The following is a 12,659-nucleotide window of genomic DNA, read 5'->3' as shown; positions in this document are numbered from 1 at the left end:
TCCCTTACTCATAGGAATTCAGTTGCTAACCCTGTTGGATTTAGGTTACAAAAGGTTTAGGTTATTAAAATGACAGCTCACTCTTTGCTGGTGCTCTTGATCATTTAAAATGGCGGCCCTTGTAGATCCACAGCACAAGGAGAACATTGCAGAAACCACCACTCGGTTGTTTAAAAAGTGCACTGGTAAGATTCCTGTGTCCTTGGCACAGCTCCTGATGTAAGGGGAGGCATGGAAAATACCCTGACAGAGGACTTTGTGGGTTTTTACAGAGAGTGACTTTGTAACTTTGTAAATGGATGGGTTTATTTTGATCTGTGACATTATTCCTTATCGTACCAGTACCTTCTTTTAATCTATGAATTATGTGTTCAACATCAGGATCTACCCTGACTTGGTTCTCCCTAGAAGAAACCGTTCTTTGGATCTGTATCGATTTGTATGGAGATAAGAAACCTGGGATCCTCTGCAGGTATGAGAAACGTGTGCTCCTTTTGCCATATAGTTTTTAACGGACCTCGCAACCTCTTTGAGAAGATGCTTCAGAGCTTTTTCTACCTTTGTCCCAACTTTACAAGTAACGGCTCCAACCCCTGCGCTCCTCAGAAGGAAGCAGGCCAGGAACTTGTGGCCAATACCCAACTCCATCAGTAGGTGGCATTGCAGCCCCTAGCACCGGCTCAGCTGAAGGACGAGCGGCCCGCGGGACAAGTTCTTCTAATAGGTTTGGGTTTCGTTCGTTTGTTAATCCGTCCTAAAGAGCTCCTTTGACGCAGCGTACAGAAGAAAACACGGTCACAGTTCCCGCAGAAGCTCTGCTCCTAGCACGACAAGGACTAACGCTGCTGGGATCCTATATTACGCTTGGTCCTGTAACGATGAATTGCAAATCACCAACGCTATTGTTTTTAGCCATACCTACACAATAATTTTCCTTTTTAGATTCTCAAGGGAGTGTATAAACAGTTGTGGGAATGACTGTTTATGAGGGTGGACAGCGATGAGAGGGAATGGTTTTAAACTGGAACAGGGGAGGTTTGGATTAGATATTAGGAGGAGGTTTCTCACACAGAGGGTGGTGACGCACTGGAACAGGTTGCCCAAGGAGGCTGTGGATGCCCCATCCCTGGAGGCATTCAAGGCCAGGATGGATGTGGCTCTGGGCAGCCTGGTCTGGTGGTTGGCAACCCTGCACATAGCAGGGGGTTGAAACTGGATGATCATTGTGGTCCTTTTCAACCCAGGCCATTCTATGAAGCTTTATGGCATTTAGCCGCCCCGATCAAACAAGACCCAGAGCCTGGCAAAATGGTGGGTAATTCAGACATTGGGATTTCTCTTGCAAAGAAATTCTAACCCCCCACTCATCTCTGATGCAGAAGGAGCCTTAAAGTCTGTCTGCTGGAACCAGTCACTCTGGTTTTACAGAATACCTGTAGTTTTAGATTGTGGCAAACTCATTCTGGATAAGAGACAGAGAATCTCCCAGTATCCCTCCCAGAGGACACAAAGGTGTTTATGCCTTTCTCCATCTGTCTATTTTATTTTTTTAAACTCAGTTGTTTCTAGTTAGGTCACTTGAGTTGAGAGCTGGAACAATGCAGCCTTGCATCCTCCCAGCTAGAAGAAACAATTGCAAGTAGGCCTACAACATTCACACTGAGTATAAAACCACTGGACCATTGAATAAGGGAGGGCTGAACCATCACAGGCTGCCTTTCTTTTAGTGCTGGTTTTTGTTTTTTTTCCTAGCAGTGAAGGAGCTTAGGCAATGATCTCAGCAGAAAGGATTACAGAGATCAGTTGTACCTGAAGACAGGCTGTTTCCTGCTCTCCAAGGTGAAGCTCCCAAAAGCTGTGATTCACAGGAGGTGTTGGCATGTTTGTTTCCTTTGGTAGCATGGACAACGGGCAACGGAGCTGAACTCTAAATGAGTTTTAGCTTATAAACTGTTTCCTTTTCAGGACTGTTTGTGAGAAGCAGTGCCTCACCAGGGAACTGCCTCACACATCCCGTATCTGGCCTAACGCCCACCCCCTCCTTCCCATGAATGTAGGTAATAACTTTAGCAGGTTGGTACTGAACTTACCCTTTAAAGCTGTGTGCTGTACGCTGCTGGGACTCAGCTCCTGATTGTCCTCATGCAACTCACTGGGGACAGGGATTTTGTTTGCTGTCCAGAGCTGTGTCTGTACTTGTGAATTTCAGCCTTAACTCCTGTAGAAAGAGCAACCATGACTCCTTCCTTTCCCTTCAGTATTTCTGTTGATGAGATGCAGCAGAAGCTTGTTTTGATAGTTACTAATTTTAGTGCCTAACTCCCCTAGACAGAGAGAAGCATCTGTCAGTGCGACAGGCATAGTACAAAACGATGCCGAGCATTCTTCCCTGTCATCCAGAAACCAAGTGGCGAGTATTTAGAGTGCCAACAACCAAATGTCAACTAGAATGATGACTGGTCTAAAAAGCATGAGAGTCTGAGGGGAATTCGTATCATCGGGGTGACTGAGTCTAAACACCAGGCACTCGGTGTGACCTTTGCCGACTATCTCCTAGCGGCAGGCAGGCACGGTTTGCGTTGCTGTTCAAACAACCTTAGCTGGCTGCTGACTCATCGCTACTTCCACTCCACGCATCCCAGGGCTTAAGTACAAAAATTGTTTTAGTGGCGCTCATTAGCCGGGAAAGGCAAACCTAACTGGAATTCCTATGTAATCACCATGAGATCAGAGGGGTCACATGAAGTGAGTATTTAAAAATATGTTCTGGGGAGGTGTGTGTGGGGGAAAATCATTCGCACAGCTTTACCAGGGATGCATACCAGTCCCAGCAGGCTTCTTTCAGTGAGCAGATGAGAGCTGCAAATGAGAGATACTTGCAGCTGGGATTTTCCTGTTTAAATAACTGCAGGTCACTGTGACATCTGAAATGGTTGCAAGAAGCTACAATGAGCCCACAATCACTGCATGTTGCCCTTCTCCCCCGCCCCCCAACCACATACACAGTATTTCCATTAGAAACCTGCACAGCTTTATGCCCCACAGCCCCAGAAAGCTTCAAAGCTCCAAGGCTGGAGTCAGTTAAAAGAGGCGCTGCGAAGTTTCACGTTAGCGAGATAAACTCGTGAACTTTGTGATATATTTTTGGAAGAGAATGAAATGGAGTGGAACCGCTTGTAGTTAGCTCTTGCCTGATTCTACTGATTTAATAGCTAAGGTATGGTGTATTTATTAGAACTTGAGATGTATGTTGTGCAAAACAAGATATAAGACTGACTGTTATTGCTATTTTGTTGGCAAAAAGGGGAATTTGGCCATGAATCTAAGCTCTTCTCTGCTACTTACAAGAAAATTAAACAGGTAGCGTTGCTATTTTCAATTGACAGAAGACAGCATTTCTTTCAGATTTTCTCTGAATTCTTTGCAACTAATTGAACACAGTCTTATAATTTAAGTACAGTAAGTAGCTCATCTGCTGTAACAAACACAGGTATGCCAACTGCATGACTTTCTATTGCTTAGGATCTGAGGGAACAGCATGGAGTTGCACCAGGGGAGGTCAGGTTTGGGATTACGAAACACTTCTTCACTAGAGGAGGTCGGGCACTGGAACAGGCTGCCCAGGGCAGTGGTTATGTCCCCACACTGCAAGGAGCATCTGGACAACGATCTCAAACAAAGGTCTGAAATTTGGATGGTCCTGTGTGGAGCCAGGGGTTGAACTCAATGATCCATGTTGGTCCCTTCCAACTCGGGATATTCTGTGATTCCATTGTTTGTTACTGGTGCTTTTTAGCACATCCATCTGTTCGCAGCCTCTTTGTGTAGGTGAGGCAGAGAACAGCAGAGCTGTTACTTATTTAGCAGAGTAGCTGTCTAAGAAAAGATTAAAATATCCGAAAGAGAAAATAGGGGCTGAGGCACTGGAATGTTTCCCAGTGCAAGTGGTCAGAGAGGTGCCTCCCTAGTCTTCTGCAAATGCTGGATACCAATGCCTCAGCAACTGTACAGGCAGCTCCTCCAGCAACCCAAAGCAATTCTGTTTCTTTCCTATCACCCCATTTCAGACCATTTTGCAAGCACTTGAATGCCTTAAGTCAGTGGCCTGCACCTTTCTGTTCCAGGTTTTATACATGCCTGAAGGCTAAGACCCTCAAGCAACAAAGACATTCCCTTCTGGGAAAGAGGCATTCCCTCTGTGTACCACAGCCTGGACCTCACCTTGAGACAAGATTGAAAGCAGCTAATAAACTGACAAGCTTTTTGCAAGTTTTGGAGAATAAAAATGTAAGCACTACCAGGATTAAGTGGTAAATTACCTAATGGCAGATTTGAAAATGCTGGCAGTATCTTAATGGTATGTCAGTACCTCAGATATTTAAGGCTCCAGGTAGAAGCATCAAATCAGATTCTTGCAGCCATCTGTGGGTGCTCAGCAATGGGATAACACAACAGTGTAATGTCATTTGCGGGCAGAAGGTAAGTGTGCTACGGAACTAGGAGTCTACTGTGGCTGATGTTCTTATTAGTGAGGTCTGGAAGATCTTACCCTACTCTAGATTTTCAGAGCTGCTAATTATGCTATCCCTGATCTCAAATATTGCTAAGAAAGAACAAATATTGGACAAGGGGGTGCTGGCTGCCTATTTTCACTGCCACTTTCAATAATAGAAGGATAATTTACACCTATGTGGCTGATTCTGGATTATTCTTACCTGTGATAGATTCAGTGCTTTGCACACACCCTTTGCAGGAATGTTTTTGTTATCAGCGGTTTTAAAAGAGACTTATAAAAGCAAGGAGAGACTGTGATTATGAACAGGTGAGGTTCGCTTGTGAGGTTGTTTACTTGAGTTATTTCTTCTCTTTCCAACCCCTCCATGCCTTCCCTAAGCATTTTCATGGGTTTTCTTTCGACAAATTGTACTGAATTCATTGAGGATCACTTAACGCCGTCATTTCAGCAACATCATGCAGGTTTCCAGTATTTATGTTTACATACTGATACGTAACTCTGACTCACTTCCTGACTTCGCTGTTCTCTGGTTGTTGGGGTTTGGTGTTTTTTTTTTGTTTCTGTGTGTTGTTTTTTTTAGTATTAGTTTTTCTAAAAGGTACAATTGGCTCCAGTTTGAGCCCCCAATCAATAGCAAATTATTGATTTTGTATACAATTTCCTCCATTTTATTTCTGTAGCAACTGAAATTTTTACCTGGTGAATCTCATTGCATTCATCTGCTGTACATGGCTGATAGCAGATGCATATCCAGGCATGTTCTTACACAATCCACAAAGGTTTGTTTCAACCTTTTGTCCCCAGAAGCTGTGGAGAAAAGGACTCTGTTAAATCTATTTAGAACAGAAGTTGGCTGGGGTGAGGAGTTTTATCCCTGTAAGTAAAAGCAGTGTGGCGTGAAGGTATTTGTAGCATGGGTTCTTTTAATGAATCTTAGCCACTTACTTGACTAAAGACACTAGACTGGTCTTACTTAAAAGTAAGCAATTAACTTTCAACACAGAAAATTACATTACTTAAAACTGTTACACATCTATCTGAACAATACTTACAGTGTCTTGTTGCTTTTATTGCCTTTTATTTTATTTTATTTTGGCCCCTGGCATTTTGTATGTAACAATCCAGACACCATGAGACATGTTTATTAAATACACTCGGGGCCTTTGCACAGTACAATCTTGTTTTATATCATTTTATACAATACACTATTACTGTAGCCAACTAATAAATAAGAACAGCATTCAGAAAGAAACTTTGGGGAAAGTGAGTATGTTCTGCATCCCATACTTATAAAGTACTTTGGACTCCTGGAATAAGCTACATCTTTATTGGGAAAGAAATGCAGGCTGCTGAGGTGACTTCAGTGGCTATTTTGCAGTTGGGCTGAAGATAGTTCCCCTTACTGTGCTGGAAAAAAACCAGCCAGCTGAAGAGCAACTTCCGTGCCAACGCTCTTAGAGCTCCAGACCGTGAGCTCCTCAGCGAGGTGACTCGGTCTGCTTTGTTTATACAGTGTCTGCTTAAATAGGGGTGGGGGTTGAAAACAATGTCAAAAGGCATTTCCATAATAAAAGTAATAAATACTTTCTCAGCAGAGGTGATAAGTGCTGTTTTAAAAGCTTCCGCCTCTAATTCATCAGAACATCATTTCCACCTCTGTCTCTGCACGGGTTGATTTAACAGCTTTCTGTTAGCAGTATTCTAGATAATAAGTAGCAGCCAAAATGTTCCAAGACTTTCTTATCTCACAGCCTAACGACAAGAGGAGACAATTGTACTTTATTTGCTAACTACAGACTGTGCTTTATCTTGCATTTTGGCTTGTGTTATCATCAAGTTGCTAATCATCTGTTCTGTGACGCTGTCTGCACAGCTCCTCCACGCAGCTCTTGGCTGCAGTACATGGGCATGGTATCATAAAGCAGCAAACGATGCATTGGCACTTTCTGAGAACAGACATTAAGAGGCAAGATGCTCCTTTTGCCAGCCAGTGGAACGTGAGATATTCAAGCCACTAAATAAATGCTGTTATACGTCATCTGTCTACTGTATAGTCCACATGCTTTTGGCTATAGCTGAGCCACAGCCTCCATGCAGTTAGGTGAGAGAGCTAGCTTCCAGTCTCGGTAACACTATGTACTTCTGCAGCAGTAAGGCTTCCACATTTTGCGCAGCGGAATGAAAAGAACTGGGAAAGGCCCTTTGTAAAGTACCAGAAGGATTTTATTTCCTTGTTGATGTACTGAAGTTTCTGCTGATTCTTCCAAGCATGAAAGAATAAGTAATCTACTCATTTAACTTCAGATGTCCTGCCCAGCCTACAGGCCTGCACTCTGGTAATAGCTGCAGCTCTAAAGCCCCCTCTGAGACCTCATGTTGTATTCAGATATCAGAAACTTTGGCTTAAATGAGCTCATTTTGTCTCATGCAGCTTTTATTATATTTTGCTACCGCACCTGCAAAAGCAGTCCATTTTACCATAGAATCACAGAATATCTTGGATTGGAGGGGGCCTTAAAGCCCACCCAGTCCCACCCCATGCCATGGGCAGGGCTGCCCCCCAGCAGCTCAGCTGCGCAGGGCCCCATCCAACCTGGCCTTGAGCACCTCCAGGGATGGGGTGCCACAGCCTCTCTGGGTATCTGTGCCAGCGCCTCATCACTCTCTGAATAAATTAATTAACATCTAATTAATTCTAATTCATCTAACATCTCACATAAATCTCCCCTCTTTTAGTTTAAAGCCATTCCTCCTTGTCCTGTTACAATCAGACTGTACACTTTGTCTCCCTCCTGTTTGTAACCTCCTCTTGTATACTGAAAGCCTATAATGAGGTCAACCCAGAGCCTTCTCCAACCTAAATAAGCCCAACCTTTCCATGTAGGAATGGTGCTCCAGCCCTCTGATCATCTTTGTGGCCCTTTGTGGATCTGCTCTACATCCTTCCTACTCTGGGGACCCAAGGTCTGGACACAGTACTGCAGATGGGGCCTTACAAGGGCAGAGTAGAGGGGAACAATCACCTCTCTTGCCCTGCTGGTCACCCCTCTTTTGATGCAGTCGAGACCATAATTGGCCTTCTGGGCTGCAAGCGCGCACTGCCAGGACCTTCAAGACCCTCTCATCAGGGCTGCTTTGAATGAGTTCTTCTCCCAGACAGTACACATACCTGGGATTGCCCTGACCCAAGTGCAACACCTTGCTCTTGGCCTTGTAGAACCTCAGTTGCAGGACCAAATTTCAAGCCTGCCCAGACCCCCCTGGATGGTTTCCTGGCACATGCCTGCAGCAGGAGGTGACTTGGTTAAATGCGTCAGCAGGCCATGACGTTCCACAGGAAATAAGGTCTGCATCAATCCCTACAGCAGCACAATGTAAGTGAGCTGCTAAGAGCCCACAGAGAAGTTCCCAGGAAAACTTTACACTTAACCCAGATAATTACAGCTGCAGGTGGCATGTAAGCATGAATCACATGGGTGAAAGCAGTGCTGAAAAGTCAGCAAGCGTGGTTTTAGATGCCTATGAACTGAGTCCAACTACGTTTTACTGACCTTAATGCCAAGATGCCCTTAATCCTTGCACTAACCTCTAGCTGGAGTACAGCATGTCATTATCCTTTAAAATACGCAGGATTCAGAGAAACACTACTGTCCATTTGCTAATTCACATTCATTCAGGTAAATGCAGCAGTCATACCAGTTTGACAGGCAAATTTTGGTACACTGCCCACATCTCGCCTTCTAACAAGTGCAGATATATTTCCATCCTATTGTGCTTGAAAGGATCTTCTGTTTTTGAGACCATGAGGAGATATAATTAAGGTAACATACAACAGTCTGCTGATGTTCCAAAAGCAAAAGCACAAAGGTTTTGCAAAAGAACTTAAAACATTCGGTTTTCATTCCATATTGAGCTTAGGCTTTGAACTCTTAACAGACTGAAGCATACTTTTATTGTTCTAACTGCTTACAGGCTTGATTGTATACAGTGGGCTTTTTTAATCTTTATATAAGATTTATAATATATCTAACAGCCTGGGTCGAGCTGAACAGCTTTGCTGTTCTTCTCAATGCACAACCTGATGACAATGCCTTTGGGCCTAACTCATGTCTTACAGCTACCTGGACTGAATGTGTTTAGTAAGGATGAACAGCATAAAGTTAAATCCAAGCACAGTGGCATCTCATGAAAAAATAATGAGTGGTAAGAATAATGTCTTTTGAATTCTAGTTTGGCACCTGGAGATTACATGAGTAGAGAACTGAGTGTAACTTAATCTAGAGCCTGAGAAGGATCAAAGCTCTTACACCCAATGTTGCTTTAGGATAAAAGTTATTCCTGTTTAAGCAAGGCTGTTAAAGGAGGCTAAAATTTACAGGAGTGCAAGGGAAGACAGAAAGAGACAGCATCTATGTCTATCTCTGTAACTCCTGAGTTCCTCAAGAACTCAACACTGGGCTTCCTCACTGTGAGGTCCAACAGTTTGCATATTTTCTTCAAAGCAAAGAATTCCTTAGGACAACATAGATTTGCCTTCTCTCCTAAGAAATAAGGGCTTGATTGAAAGATGTTCTTTCATGCTCTTGTCTACCATCTTCTCCATTAAACATCCAGTGGAGCATAAGTGTAACCTCCATCTCAGCTTCAGATGGGAGCTAATGAAGCTGTTGTGGTGCAGGCAAGGGAAGAATTCCTACACCACATAACTCAGGAAGCAACTGCACATCAAAAATTCCCCCAGCTGGGGAAAGGTTACAGGGCAAATCTGGACCTGCCATTCCTGGTAGAACAACTGAAACATACATATATTACACATTCTTTCTCTTGACTGGCCCCCCTCTTCAAACAGACCTTAAATATTCAACAGAAGGATAGCCAAAGCCCTATACAGCACACATATCCTAAGCCTATATGTGGAAAACTATGGCAGACCTACTCAGATACCTGGAATAATCTTCTGTGCCAAAGCACCTGAAGCAACGTTTCAAGCTTTAAACTCAATTTGAAGGACTATAATTTGTCAAGCTCAAGTACCTTGAAATAATGATGGTAGCAGGGGGCATAAGGACATATAAATTCTGTGCTACACATTAGCCCTTCTTCTGCTCAGGTTATAATCAGCCCCCACCCGCAGACACCAGTCTTGCCAATTCTCACTCAGTCCTGCCAATAGCTCCCTCTCAGCAGAGTTGTTACGCCACAGCACAAGCACACCATCATGCAGAACTGCAATGCCCTTAAATCACACTGGTTTTCCACGCACAGATGTTCTCTGCCTCAGCACCCCATCCATAGTGCCTCTGTATTGAAGGATTAATTCGAAGTAGGGAGACCACGAGTACATTCTCATTGTACGAGCCTACCATGAAGGAGAATTACTGAGTAATGGTGGAGCACTGAGTGGGCTGGGAAGGGGGGTGTGCAAGTGCCTGCAGGAATGAAGTCATGTAGCCATGCTGTTCAGTTTTTTCAGATGTGGTGTTCAAGATTTCTAGCAGTGCAATAAGTTGTGGAGCACTGACAATGTTTTTATAGCATGCTGTGGGAGAATTCATCTGTCTCCACTCCAGATCCTGGCAGAACTAGCATGGGTATGGCAAGTCATGAAAGTAAACTAATTCTGGCTCCAAATTTGTCATTCCATTGGTGGCAAGGCATTAATCCAGTATTTTATTCTCTGATGTATGTCTGCGTCATGCAAGAGACAGGCTTGTTCGCAATACTCCTTATGTTCTCTGGAGTGAGGACTCACAGCCTACTCCATTGTTCAGATAAGTCTGTTTTCATCTAACCCAGACAGCCCTGTGCCTATCCGCTGTGTCCCAAGATGTCCTTTTACCTTTGGTGCTATATAGTAGGCACATTCTGTTCTGGCAGATATCTGTGCTACACGCCAAGCTTGCTTCTTCTCAGCCTTCTAAACCAATTTCAGTGATGTATATGTAGCATTCCAAGCATTTCTAGTCCAGGTTTTTTATCTACGCTCTATAAATCCACAAAGTAGCACAAGATAATCAGTTCACGGTTCCTGATCCAGTCAGAACAGCTTGAATATAACTGAAATATCTGTTGCTGTAAGCTGACGTGGTCACAGAGGAGAGAGAACTACAACCAAACATTACAGTGTGGTGTTAGTTTTCTAGGCTGCTATGGAAAAGAAACCTTGGTATGGAAAGTGAATCACTACGGACTACGGGAAGTAGGTATGTTATCTTAACAAGAAAGAAAAACAGATGCCTGCATAACTAATACATAAGCAATAATGGGCACAGAATGCAGTACCAAGCTCAAGAACACAGAAACTATCACATGGAAGGAAAACATTAGTAATAGTGCTATTAGTTACCCTCTGAGAAAGATTAATAAAGATTAAAATGAGTTTCAAATGTATCTGGTGAAAAACCTAGAAAGATTAAACAAAGGTGCTTTCATGATTTCTCTGCTGAAAAAGGAGCTTTTGAGATGGAACAGGAAGCAGTTAGAATGTCAACATGAAAGGAACGATTGATCAGAGGAGAATGCAGAGGGGCTCCCGCAAAAGAGCTGGTTCAGGAAATCTTTGCGATAGGCAACAATAATAGCGACAAAGAGCTCAGACTAAATGTTGCGGGGGGTTACTTAAGTGATCAGAAGGCATAAGAACCTACTGGTGAGAGTCAGAAGGAGAAAAGCTGGTAGTTTAAGTTGGTAGGGAGTTTTTGAAGGAAGGTGGGAATTAAGATTAATAAAAGGATCAAAACTCTTTGCATGTGGCTCAGGAAAAATGTCAAAAGAGGAAGATAAACTGAGTGGAGAGATGAAGGTTGCTGGCATTGAAAAGGGAATCATGATTATTACTGTCTTACAGCAGTGAATGACAGAAATTAGTGTGCTGCTGAGAGCATTGCAGGATAGTGTGACATCAGTATATCTGATAGATGAGAAAAGCTATTGTTTTTGTCTTTGCTGCTTGAGAGTCCCCAGTTACTTTGTATACTGCAATATCTGGAGGAAAAAGTTCCTGATCTTGAAAGCAGATACCAATAGGCCAAATATGGCAAAACCTGGCTGGAAATGTATGCTTAGACAGGCCCCAGCCGGTTGTTTTCTGAGTGGTGAAATGATAGGAAAAGTACCCATGCAGAACAAAGAAGCATTAGGTAGAGTGTGTCCAGGAGCAATGTTGGCAGAAAAGCAGGAGAATCATTCCCAGTGAGAGAACAGAACTGACTATATGGAGTGCAATCCAAGTGAAACAAAAAGAAACCGCAAAGGAGAAGTCAGATCAAGCCGCACATTGGTTTTGCTGATTTGCTTCTGTGATAGGTTTACTTAGTATTTCATATGGAAGTCAAGGATTTGCATTTAATCAGCTCCTCTGTGGTCAGTTTTAAAAACGCAGTCCCAGGACTGACTGCCACTTTAAAGCAAAAGTAGGAAATTTCCAGGAAATCAGAAGTCTTGCAGTGCATACAGCTGGCACAATCCATTCAGGTATACATACAACTGATGAGCACAAAAAATAACACAGAACAACATCACTGAATTCAAATCATATCAAGTCTTCTGCTCCACCACTTTTGTGTTTTTGGTTTTTTTTTCTTTCTGAGAAAACAGGAGCACATATATACAGCGTCCTCTTTTCCAACCAGCAAAGCGCTTTCTTCATCTGCTGGCCCCAGGACAGAAGATGGAGAATGGGCAAACTAAAAGCAGAAGTTTCAGGGGGGCAGGGAAGGGTGTGGGGGATGTCAACCAAAGGGTGTCTCCAAACAGAGAGAGGGGTATTGCTGGAAGAGCAGTCTGTGGAGCCCATAGGCTGGCACTGGAAGTGGCAACAGCTGCAATAGCAGTGGCTGCACAGGGACAAGTCCTGGAGGGCGAACAGCCAATAAGCACAACACATGGACTGCGGTCAGCACAGCTGCAAAATTCAACAGCTGGTTTGGTCACAGACTTAGTGGCAGGGGCAGCGCCCGTTTCCAATCTCCTCTCATTTTGCCTTGAATATTTTGATAATTGCCATCCTTCCTTAGGCAGATTCGTGCATGAGTTACTTTGTAAGCAACCCTACAAATTTCAATGCAGACATTAACTGTTCAGACAATTAATGTGTTACACAGAGCATTTAATGGTAAAATTCTGACCTGAAAGCAACACTTAG

At 43.4% G+C, this 12,659-nt stretch overlaps 2 long non-coding RNA genes across 4 annotated transcripts in view; one reads left to right on the top strand and one right to left on the bottom strand.

The window, feature by feature from the left end:
* Window positions 1-6: 6 nt before the first annotated feature.
* LOC107310053 overlaps window positions 7-12,659 on the bottom strand; it is a 37,510-nt gene continuing 24,857 nt past the window's right edge. For all 3 annotated transcript variants that reach the window (XR_004306189.1, XR_004306187.1, XR_004306190.1), the window contains exons 5-7: window positions 5,213-5,323; window positions 2,091-2,924; window positions 7-870 (exon numbers count right to left, since the gene is read on the bottom strand). This is a non-coding gene — a long non-coding RNA (uncharacterized LOC107310053). The remainder of the gene's footprint in view (window positions 871-2,090; window positions 2,925-5,212; window positions 5,324-12,659) is intronic.
* Window positions 2,654-5,764, top strand: LOC107310054. The gene is made up of 2 exons (XR_001553456.2): window positions 2,654-2,745; window positions 4,125-5,764. It is a non-coding gene; the product is annotated as an uncharacterized LOC107310054 (long non-coding RNA).

The sequence above is a fragment of the Coturnix japonica genome, chromosome 2, assembly GCF_001577835.2.
Source record: "Coturnix japonica isolate 7356 chromosome 2, Coturnix japonica 2.1, whole genome shotgun sequence".
Taxonomy (NCBI): domain Eukaryota; kingdom Metazoa; phylum Chordata; class Aves; order Galliformes; family Phasianidae; genus Coturnix; species Coturnix japonica.
The sequence above is the reverse complement of the archived record's forward strand: the minus strand, read 5'-3'. Positions and strand labels throughout refer to the sequence as shown.